The following is a 12,435-nucleotide window of genomic DNA, read 5'->3' on the forward strand; positions in this document are numbered from 1 at the left end:
AGCAATGAAAACTCTGAAAAAGAACGCTTTAGTATAAAATCAAGTCTAGGAGATAGTAATCCGTCAATTTCAGTGCATACTAAATTATTTGATACATGTGTAGTTCCCATATTATCATATGGTGCAGTGACATTATCTGCTCAATCTGAACTTAAGGAAAGACTAAAATACAGCTTTCTTCAACATTTCTCAGAATTGAAATCTTGTGGTAAAAATGAGAATAGGAAACAAATTAGGAACTTTCAGAAAAATTCAAGAAAAATTTATCGATGTACAAAATTTCAATCACCGCCAAGCCATGACTAGACCATAAATATAGATGTTCGAACATGTTCACCTACATTATGTCGGGAGGAGGATTTGCGCACTTAAAAATGTGACCTTTAATTTACGTTACAATTGCATATATTTATCTGTCTGCTCGATATGAATTTAGATAACTTCGAAATTCGTGAAGCCGTACAAAGTTGAGAATCAGTAGTCACAAATTGAATATAGAAACCACAATATAGCCCCTGACCATTTTGTCCAAGGCAAATTGAAAATAAAATTCATTTCGTCATGGAGTGTCTTAAGTTTGAAATGTTACGCAATACGTTTTTCACACTCCTATGTCTAAACACTACAGATTTTACTATACTCGATACCAGAAGTAGATTTAACTATATCTTTAGATCCGACAATGCTAAGATAGGTATATACATAAAAGATTGTTTTTGTTTCTTATTATCCTATATTATTTAGTTAGTAAAGATCTATTCTGTACCCACGTTTTTTGTAATTTAAATTTCATCATACAAAAGTCACTGTACTTTCTGCCGTGTTAATAAAGCTTGTTGTTGTGTCGATATACATTTGTTAGTTCAATTCTGTTTTTGTTCGGTGCCGACGTTAACACAAGTTTTCATACTCCGTTGCGCCGCTTATCTCCCTTCGTCTTGTAAATAGTTGCCTTACAAAATGATCGTAGCCTTTTAGTATACGTATATAGTACGTATCATCTACAATGTGCCCGCACAGTCATGTCTATTGCCGTGATATGGGGTCATGGTGCAGACGTTTCGACTCGGGTCCGAACCCGGGTCCATACACTTTCAAATTGTCAAAAATTGATATAAAGTAATGGAATTAAAGGTGGGGTCACACATGCGTATATATTGAAGTCCGTTTGAGGTGCGTATGACGCTCTTAGTCTCTACCAGGGTCCACAGGTCGCGGGAAAAATAGTACGAATTGGACAAATATAGATACATAACATGCCAGATGAGTTAGCTGACCGAGAAGTATGGTTAGCGGCCCAGCTAATTCGTCTGACGTGTTACCTGTTTATGTTTATCCAATTTCTATCATTTTTCCAACGACCCGTGGGGCCTGGTGTAGGCAAATACATGCGCGCCTCATGCGGACTTAAATATATACGCAGGTGTGATTCCACCTTAACCTCAAGGGAGACCACAACTGGACTGACGTCACAGCCAACTGCGATTTCTGGGTAAGCAGCAAGAGGGCGCTTTTGTGTGTTGTGTGTGTAAATTGATTGAGATGCAAAAGCAAATTCAGAAATCAAATATCTTCCACCTTTTAATATGTACTTAACTTTCAGTGCATTATTCTAATCAATCAATCAATCAATCAATCAATCAATCAATTGGCCATTTTCAGTACTTCAAATCATGTCAGCTATCTAAACTGAGATTTGAAACAACCACTTGTTTTTATGTCTTTGAATGCCACGGCACCCCAACAAAATAGGTTTACTTAAGGTCAAACTAAACAGCCAAAGTTACATGATGTCACACGTGTTTGAAAGACTGTAAGGATCCTGTAAGCCCTTACGCAATGCGCCAAGGACACCACGCGACATCCTTGAATTGTTTTTTGGTGTGTCATACTTAAAGAATGTGAGGTCCTCAGTGTCTTCTTTAAATGGATAGGGTGTCTTAAACGTATAATTAAGGGGTCAGGGGGTCATGCCTCGAAGAAAATTCCGGTCTTGGGAAACCACGTAGGTAGGGAGTTGGGTGCTTGAGAAAACCACTTGCAGACAGTACACATAAAACTTGCAATAGAGGAGACTCGGGTGCTGGATGGTCCATGGTAGCCTCTACCAGGCTCCACGGGGCGCTGGAAAAATAGTACAAATTGGCTAGATATACGTATGCAGCTAGCACGCCATATGTGTTAACTATAGCCGAGGAGTAGTTTCTCCGAGAGAGAAAGATTTAACATGTGATTTAACATACAACGTTATGAATTGATAACTTTAAAGAAATAGTAAATTGCTAAGTACAACTGTACATTCTCTCCAACTTGATATTACCATTGTCTTCACATTTGCGCTTTTATTGCATTTCAAATGAAATAAATAACACACGGAAACAGAAATGATTAATGAAAATACAGATGCAAACACAAACCAGGGATACGAAGATTAGGTTTGTGTTAACGTTATATTATGGCAAACGTAATCACAGTTTGTATTTATGATACGATGTGACATGTACTTTTGTCTGCTTATATTTAGAGTCGATATGTACAGAAAGGTAGTAAGATTGGGCAGTTCGATTCGGCTTCAAACACCGATCCAGTATTGTCCTAAATCTAAGGGCACAACCCACCGTACGTGCAATTTCTCCGCACGTTTTTTGGGGGAAGCCACGTCCGCCAGGTATTTCTGAATACGTGGGGAACGACTGGCATGAGCAGGGAGGGAGTACGTCGACACGACAACACAAAGTTTTGCCTGCACGTAAGGTTCTACGGCATGTCTGCGTGCTCCAAAATTTGTCGGATTCCCTACGAGTTCGTACGGAGGTGGTACTTTAATACCACTTACGGATCCCAAAAGATTGCCCACGTTTTGGTACGTAGACAGCACGTATTTTCACGTATGGCGGGTTGTACCCTTAGCTTTAGCGGCGTCAAAAATGACCAAGATGTTGCTTTAAAAAATAAAACCTTTATCTCCGAGTCTGCCAGGATTCGAGCCTGCAATCTTCTGATCCGAAGTCAGACGCGTTATCCATTACGCTACTGGCCCTGTTGTTAATTGATCTTTTGTAAGACCATATAATCAACACATCAATATGTATGTTTTTAGCTTTCTCTTAAGCTTGTATGTTTCTCCATTCTGGTGTTCATAACTATACACACGTGGCATGGTTGTTTTATAGATACATATTATTACGATTATTATGGGAATTTCAAACGATTTGAATATTGGACAGGCGGCATTGAGTAATATTTGAATTTCGACTACATTTCGAAATACATACTGTAACTGACTTGGTTTCATATATAGGTAACATCCGCGTGCTCATGCTGTATCAAAATGAACAAAATAAACAAAAACATGCCGTACATTGCAAAAAAAAAGATACCGTAAATGAAGAAACTTTCGCGGTGGTTAAATGTTCGCGATTTTCGCGGTGGCCGCTTCACCGCGAACTTAAAACCACCGCGAACGGTGTTTCCGTGGCAGTAAAGGCCCCCTCTCACTTGACGTGCGGCACGCTTGCGGCGTTGCTGCGTTCGTTCACTGCGGTACTGTTTTGTTATTTTCTCCGATTTGTTATAATTCAGATATTGCGCAATACGTAAAAGTGTGACATAGAAGACCACAAAATACACAACAAGTAAGAAAATTCGTTCTTTATCTCTGAAATTCGTTGAGCCTCTTCCGAACGCAGCAATGCCGCAAGCGTGCCGCACGTCAAGTGAGAGGGGGCCTTAAGACACCACAGTGCATGGTGCTACCGCGAACTTAAAACCACCGCGAAAAGTCCTTTTTCACGCTACCGCAAAATCAAATCCCCGCGAAATTAGTTTGCGATCATGTTGTAAATTGCACAAAGTAGCTGCAAGTTGAACACCTTATAACTTTACGTGCCATAAATGGGAAGAAGTATCAAAAAACAGATCTAATGTCGTAGAATGTCTATTATTTAGGCGTGCAGTTACTATTATATATACCATCTCCCGACCAGTAAATGACTTACTCCCGACTGTGTCCCGAATGCTAACTAACCTATTACCAACCATCCCGACCTCTAGCCGCAGACTGCCGAATCACTCCAGACTGATTCCCAACCAGTCCATTGCTAACCCTCTTACGACTTGAAATGGACATAATCAGCGATTTTTAAAAAAGTAGCCATTTTTATCTAAAGTTAGGTCTGTGTTGTGTATAAACATGTTTTGTGCAAGTCAATTTGTGCGGCAGCCACTTGTGATAGTACAATTGGCTGAAAAAGTATTTTGAGTCGCAAATGAAGCCTTCGAAATGACGTCCATAAAGTCAATAGGGAATTTTCGTTCACTAGTATACCATGTTCAATCATATACTTCACCTTCCTGACCACTTTCATAATCAACATCGACTATCATAATTCCACCAAGTGTCATTATACCGCCACCTCAAAAAACTTTAGTATAGAGGTCTTCCCAAGATTGTCTTGAACACCGAATGTCAAATATGTTAAATGTAATACAATTCAGATATTTAGGTGTTGAAGGCAATCCTGAGAAGGCCTCTATAATACCCCCCTCGCATTAGGCGCGATTCGATCGGACGACGAGTCTGCGAGCTCTAATTTACGAGGAGGCATGACCCTGATGCCGACGAAGAAATGGCAGAGTTTCCCCCTTCCCGTCAGGGTCATGCCTCCTCGTAATTTAGAGCTCGCAGACTCGTCGTCCGACCGAATCGCGCCTAATGTGAGGGGGGTATAACAACGTTTTTTTTTTTATGTGGCGGTATAATGACACCTGGTGGAATTATGCGAATGTATGTTAAAGATTCTGGTAGTTTATAGTCGAAAAGCTGAGTTAATTGTTGTTACCAGGAGAGATGATCCTGGTTGCGCAAGGGCCCCTTCAGTTGGTGGTTATCTGTTACTTTTGAGGGGATGGGAGAGTTTTGGGGTATTTTTCTGGAAATTAGGCCACACCAATTTAATTTCTTGGTTCACGGATTTTTTCATAAAAAATATGGAGCGAGAGGGCAAAATAAAAATAAAAATAAAGATTGTAAAATGGTTGGGGTAAAGGTAACAACTAATCCAAAACATAAAGAAAAAAAGTTTTCAGCTTGAAAAAAGTACAAAAACACTATTATTGTACAGTAACAGCACCCGTATCCACACTTTAAGGAGCTTATAATATAAAGGCCAATTTGCTACACCAGAAAGTTGGTGAATGGTTTCATTAATGGTGAAAATTTGCCAAGTGGTAATTTTTATTTTTATTTTTATTTTTTTCCAAAAAATAGGAGCGAGCGAATCCGTGAACCAAGAAATTAAATTGGTATGGCCTAAGATGTGCTTCCATATAAGGGTAAGTTTGTATGCCAGTAACGTCAGAAAGGTGAGTTATCGGCACTGTCTTTCTGTGATTTGTTTTGTGCACATTTCAATGGACCAGGGATTGCCCGGCGGCTTTCCTTTCCCACGATCACAGTGTCCTTCGAATCGTGACCTCTCGACCTCATAATTATACGGTTACCCTACCTATACCAAGAATACCCTGAAGTACAATGGGCCTCCCATCCCCCCATTCATGAAAGTATGACACATCGAAGATAATTGGTAAATTACGCAATAACTCACATTCTTTCAGTATGACTTGCAGTAAACATCTACTTGTCCTTGAATGAACCTATTTTTGGGGAGGGGTGTATTCCATAGAACAAATCTAAAACTCCCTATGTTTGTCCGATTTCTTCTATGTCTGATCAAAACATCAAACAAAACAAAACAAACAGTGATTGTTTCAAATCTCAATTCAAAAAGCTGTTAACTTTGAATTCTAGATACAACTCTTCTGTTGTAGAAACATTCTTATGATAAAACAGGTACATGTAGTTAATAGTATAACTTCAACCGGTTTGTCCCTGAATAAAATTATTGTTCTTTTTTTGGGGGGGGGGGATAAACATATTACCCTATAAAAGAACTCAAATTCGCGAGACTTCAAATACATGAAATAGCGTCTGCAAATTATGACACTATTTTGGTGGCAGAATCCCCTTGATTGTGACCTTGTATTGGACTCTTCCACTCGTGTGACGTAACCCGTTCTGCAACTTTGAATTCTTACGGCCGACCTCATACGTCATAGCCCCGCGCACCCCAAAATATGCAAATGTGTGGCATTGTCACTTGCAATCACTCTCTCATTGGTCGAACAACTAATTGATGTGCCATCAACTGCTAATTGTAATGACCAGTTTGAGTCGGTCTCGGTCGGTCTATAACTGCGTGACTGTGACAGCATTAGCCATTTACGCTCTGGTATCCCAGCCTGTCTGCCCTGCAAAGATGAAGACTCTCCTGCTCACATTTGTTATCGTGCTCCTGGTCGGGGAGGCTCTCAGCTGTCCCCCACAACCAACAGAAGCTCCAGGTAAGCTCAACAACGTGATGTTACCGTTACACTTCGGTGGAGTTTGCGGTGAAGAAGTTTCTTTTTACTTTGACCCACCAAGGAGGTTAAAGAATCAACCTCTTTAACCTCCTTGGACCCACCATTATGAAGGTTGGTTGTCTGGGCGAAAAATGTACTTCTTCGGGCTCAATCTTTACCAAGTAAGCCCAAATTGTGTGAAAACGCAACTCATACGGACTTGATAATTATACGCACAAGTGTGAAGGTCTAAGAGAGGCCACACTAGTGCGTAAATTAAAGTCCTTATACCCCCCTCACATTAGGCGCGATTCCATCGGACGACGAGTCTGCGAGCTGTAATTTACAAGGAGGTATGACCCTGATGCCGACGAAGAAATGACAGAGTTCCCCCCTTCCCGTCAGGGTCATGCCTCCTCGTAATTTAGAGCTCGCAGACTCGTCGTCCGATGGAATCGCGCCTAATGTGAGGGGGGTATAACGAGTTCCGTATTTAGTTGTTTTTTTTTTGTTTAAAGTAAGCTTGCGGGAACAAATCGTGTTCTTTACTGTTGAATTTTACTGTGCCGTCGGACACTTAACCCAATGTAAAATAGTGTACGAACAAGAATATGCGCACACGTGTGAACGAATCTTTTAAAAGTTCCTCAAATCCGTATGAGTTCAACATTTACATATTTGATTCGTTAACTTTAAAGTTTGCGACCGAAAAAGATTCGATAACTAGACTGCACAGTCGAAGTGAAAAACATATATTCATTCCTCACAAACACCATTGAAATGTACTCACATGGACTTCTATATGCGCAAACGTTTTAACAGACCTTTGCATCATTCTGTTCTGGGTGGTCGGTTTTATCAGATACTTACAAGTAACACTATGACCCCGTTCACACTCAAAAAAATGAAGCGGCTTCAACGTCGAAGCCGCTTGATCCGGATCGTTTTCTTGAGTGTGAACGCTCCAAGCGGCTTGGATTTTCACCGATCCGGCTCGTTTGCAATCCATCCCTGGAAGATAGTTTGAGACACTTGTGAACAAGCCGCTTGGCTGAAATCGCGACTGTGAACGCAACGCGGGATAGATTCTATGCAAATTTCCGATTTGCCCCCTGTTGGAGGTTATATATCCAGGTATCGGGAGCAGGAACACACGCCACACTGACAGGTTTGCTCACCTTACAGATTTTTGTGCCCAATGATAATGTCTGGAAAGAAAAAAAATCGCTGTAGGGTCAAGGCAAGTGGAATGGGAACCAAACAAAGCTTTTTTTATCACGCGAAGAGAGAGGAAACACAGCATGCTAAAAAAAATCACAAAAAAGCATATCTTTGAACAGCTTTCTCTCTGGATCATGATATAAGACTACTAAGAGTGGGTTTGAGAAAACCTACAAACAATGTTGTAAAAAAGTACCTGAAGTCCAGGTACGGAATTGTGTGCGATTAATCGGATTGTCTGAAATGAGTGTGAACGTAATTTTTTTGAAGCGGCTTGCACGTTCAAGCGGCTTCCACGTTGAAGCCGCTTCATTTTTTTGAGTGTGAACGGGGTCTAAGCCGACCGTGGCTTCCAGAACTCCGCCAACCTCTACCAGACCATAGTTGGGAGTCGTCTGTGGTCGGTTGTTGGTCGTGCGATGTTGGTTAGAGGTCGGTTGTGTCAGCCGAATTTTTCAAAATGTTCTTGAAATTCCTTGAGTGGTCGGGAGATTGTATAAATGTCTGGGCGGCCTTGTATTAAATGTAGTGACAGATACTAGTGCCGTGGCTAAAACTGGTCCGACTGCCCTCGTTGTAACGTTACCATGATCTACCATCGAATTTTGTTTGTTTTCATTTTCTTATTATTTTTTAATTACTTTTCTTTATCCAAACTTGATATTAAAGATATTTCCATTGAAGGTTGATGTGATTTGGGTCCTCTTTATAGTCCAGACTTCCTGTGTCCTACCCTTTGAGTCAATGAGCGAGTCTTTGTTGTAGGTCGTTAACCTCGTACTAATTATGACACACCAAGGCCTAACTCACCTGCAGGCTATCTGTTACGTGCGAAAACATCTGTGTATGAGTCATCTTCTCATGATCCTGGCTGTCAATCACAATTAGCAGTTCAACCAATGGCAGCATGGTAATTAGCTGTTCGACCGATGAGAGAATGACTGCAATGACGTGCGATATCTTGCATTTATATTTGTTTAGTATTGCTACGTTTAGTCAGAGCTGGGTGGGGCATTGCAATTGTAATAATTGGTTTGCTACTAAACTTTCAAAGAAGTTTATGCTTAGGCATCCTTGGTGTGTCTGTCTGTCCGCCTATGACCACGATAACTCAAGAGTGCTTGGATGGATTGTAATTTGTTACGTGGGTAACGTTACGCTTTGATGAAACCTCAAAATGATAAGATTGTAAGTCCCCTTGCGGCTTGTTATAATGCTACAGCAGAACTTTCTGTTTCTACATCTCGTATTCTGGACATGCTATGGTCATGATCTTTGAGTGGTCGAAAGTCGTGTAGACTGGGCCCCCTAGCTGCCTTTTTGCAACTGCAGGAGGTGATGTTGCTTAAAACTTTGAAAGAAAAATGCTTAGTGTATATGATAAGCCATTGCGATTGAGCACAATTCTTTTTTGCCCTGTTTTTTTCCATGCAGACACCCAGTGTTGTGACCCAGACCCGTGTGATTCTGCCACTTGTGCCGCGAACCCCGGCGCTACCTGCAAGGCTGACGACTGTGACAGCTGTACTGCAGTCTTCTACGACAGCGATGACAACGTGGTTACTTGCTAAGGTACGATTTTTTTCTCCATGATACTCCATCTGCAAAACTTTGAGCAAGCCTCAGTTAAATTGTTTTCACTTCGTCAAATCCTCTTACAACCTCGAGTAAATTTAACGCTAGTTCACCTTTATTTGTGGGGTGACCTATATCCGTTGTTTGTTTTTAAATCGTGGTATTTAACGTTAGGGATACCAAGTCGACAAACTGTGGTTTGAAATTGTATTTGTCGAATCATGCAGTTTGAAACTGTCGACCTGATATTCCTAAATATCCTGTCTTTTAAAACAACGGATATAGGTCACCCTGGCCTGCGCATAAAGGTGAACTAGCGTTACAGTACAGAGTAAAATTTGGCTACGTGAAGTATTACCATTTAACGTTATAACGTTATGATAAATTATCTGAATACAACGACTCATTCAATACATTCCACAATCAAAAAATAAATCTTCATTTTGATTGGTGCTTTTTAATCAAGCTAACTGAATATAACGTTACACATGGTAAAACTTGCGTTTGCGTTAGCTTGTTGAAAATCTGTAGGAGCGAAGGTTATATCTTTACAATATACAAACAACAAACATACTCTCTACTTGTATTCGTAACCATGATAGTCAGTACCTCTACGATAGATTGGCTTTCGGTGTCTATCTATTATACCTAAGGGACCGTACGGCGTTTAGTGAGGGGGGAGGGCCGGTCGCCAGAGGGTCGGGTCAAAAATTTTTTGATAGGCCCTCCCCCCAAGTAAAAATTTTTTTGCTAGGCCCTCCCCCCAAGTAAAAATATTTTTGCTTGGCCCTCCCCCCTCCTATCAACTTTGAAAAAATATTCAAGACGCCAATAAAACACTGCGCTCCCATTTGGAAATGTGCTTTGCGTCATACTTGATTTTCATCGCGAAGCAGATCTCTCACCCCTAGTAAAAAAAGGAAAACAGAATGGCTCAAAATATCTGCTTAATAGAGGGATAAATATCTGCTTCATAGAGGCATAAATATTTGCTTTATAGAAGCCATTTCATTATTTTGATATTAAAACAACACCTAAAAAGCATTTGTATCTGGATTTCTAGTAGATTTGCGCCACGAAGCGGCGCGCGCCCCTCCCCCTAAATTTACGTATTGCAAGCTCGCGGGCCTGAGCGGCTTGACGGAAACTATTTTCAATTTACATATATTTTGGACTTTTTCTTGGTTCTGTGGTGGTAATAACTTACGGTAAATCGGGGGAAAAATGAAAACCAAAACGACAGCACGATTCGACTAACCAAAACTGTAGTGGAGAGGGGGGCGCCGACGCGTGGCGCTGATTTTCCCACGGCGGAGTAGACCGGTCGCCTCTCTCTAGCCGCCGGCGGGCGTGAGAACGCAGACTTGCAGGAGATCTTTTAGAAATGCCACGCTTTTTTGCCACGATTTCCTGCATTGCTTTTTTTATGGGAAAATTTGCTGGTTGAATGACATTTCTATGAAAAAAAATACGAGGGTTTCAAGTTTTTGAGAACGACGTTCCGAACACCATGTCTGGCGCCAAAGGCACGAAGAATCGCAAGGTAGGTCCGGGGAAATTTTGAAATCTTGACCCTCTTAAAAGCTATTTCCTTCAGTTTGAGGAGATATTTTGCTGACAAACAAAGCTAACTTTAATAGCATTTCAATTTAGAAATACAAAATTAAATCCCCCCCAAACACATTATCACGATGTCGGTCATCAAAGGCGCGAGGCCGGTCACGTCAAAAGGGATCCAGGGAAATTTGCAAATATTTACCCTCGAGCTCTGAAACGCCATTTCTTACATTTTGAGGGCAATAAGACAGGGGTAAATTTTGCTGGCAGACTAATCTAGAGTTAAATAACATTTCTGTGCGTGAAGAAGGTTTTCGAGGGCGTCATGCATAAGCCCCGCCCCCTCCCTTTCGCATTTTCACTGTATCCCGAGCGCCAACCTCGGGCGATCCCTTGCAGAGGTCCAGAAAAATTTTGAAATCTTGATCCTCTGAAACGCCGTTTGTTGAATTTTAAGGGAAATATTTTGCTGGCAGACCAAGCTATTTTTTTTGCTTGGCCCTCCCCCCAAGTAAAAAAAAAATTGCTAGGCCCTCCCCCCGGCAAAATATTTTTTTGCTTGGCCCTCCCCCCCCTGGCGACCGGCCCTCCCCCCTCGCTAAATGCCGTACGGTCCCTAAACGTTTGTGTTTTTGATAGAGGCTTATCATTGTTTTATCACAGAGGTGCGGGGCGCTGGTTTTGCAGGAGGAAAGATCTGAATGCTCTTCCGGATGAGGCCATACCAGTATAGATGCTACCTGCGGCCAAACCACAACATACGTTCCAGTATCCAAGTCTTTGTAAAATGTTAGAATCACCAGACAGTGTAATCGCGATAGAAGCTTTCCTAATGTTTAAAGTGCTTATGTCCCCAAAATACAACATTTTTTAGTCAGCTGTTAGCTATATCAAGGAGGCTAAAACCTCCTTGGTTATTCACAATACTGCCATAGGCTAACTGGCCACACAAGGCAGTAACGGTAGTATTCGATGAACATAGACGTTTTTATGAAGTATAGACCTAAATAATTGAACATCGAATCTGACGTCATAGTGAACACAACAGCCGGTTCGGAACCTGTCATGCAAGGCGACCCGCAAAAACGTTCTCTTGAGAATATGACGTCATCGACAGAAATCAGCTTTAGAATAACTACTTGGATGAAGGAATCAACAACTAGAAATATGTTTGTAAAATCCTATGTTAACAAACATCTGACTGGTGTAGATTTTGTGCAAACGTCTAGGTCTATTGAATAATACTTATGATGATTACTTGTAATAGGGAATTGTTGTAATTTCATGTCACTGGTAAGGTGAGGTGAGGTGACATAAGCGACCAGGAAGACAACTGTATGCGCAAAGCAAAAATATGGATATCATAGCTACATGTTAGTATAACCCAAAGTGGTCACATGTAATAGTACTCAATTAGTCAGGAAACAGAACGATTTGCCAGTTAAGAGTTTTTATTGCACGCTCTCTATCACTCTTGACGTTGATACTTAAAATAATGCAACTGTTTTCAATCAATATACAATAGGGGTAAACATAGCGAACAAATACGTGATTGTCATGGAAACATATCCTTAAAGCTTACAAACTTTTCCACTGTTAATGCTGTATTGCAATGTATGGTCAGGCACGCCTTTTTTTTCATATCGATAGTGATTTATATAAAATATAGTGCTTATGTCA

The 12,435-nt window shown here is 41.0% G+C and overlaps 1 long non-coding RNA gene across 1 annotated transcript; it reads left to right on the forward strand.

Moving 5' to 3' along the window:
- The first annotated feature begins 6,227 nt into the window (after window positions 1-6,227).
- Window positions 6,228-11,664, forward strand: LOC118420838. Its single transcript, XR_004831791.1, has 3 exons — window positions 6,228-6,402; window positions 9,058-9,195; window positions 11,419-11,664. It is a non-coding gene; the product is annotated as an uncharacterized LOC118420838 (long non-coding RNA).
- Window positions 11,665-12,435: the final 771 nt, after the last annotated feature.

The sequence above is a fragment of the Branchiostoma floridae genome, chromosome 1 (genome assembly GCF_000003815.2).
Source record: "Branchiostoma floridae strain S238N-H82 chromosome 1, Bfl_VNyyK, whole genome shotgun sequence".
Classification (NCBI taxonomy): domain Eukaryota; kingdom Metazoa; phylum Chordata; class Leptocardii; order Amphioxiformes; family Branchiostomatidae; genus Branchiostoma; species Branchiostoma floridae.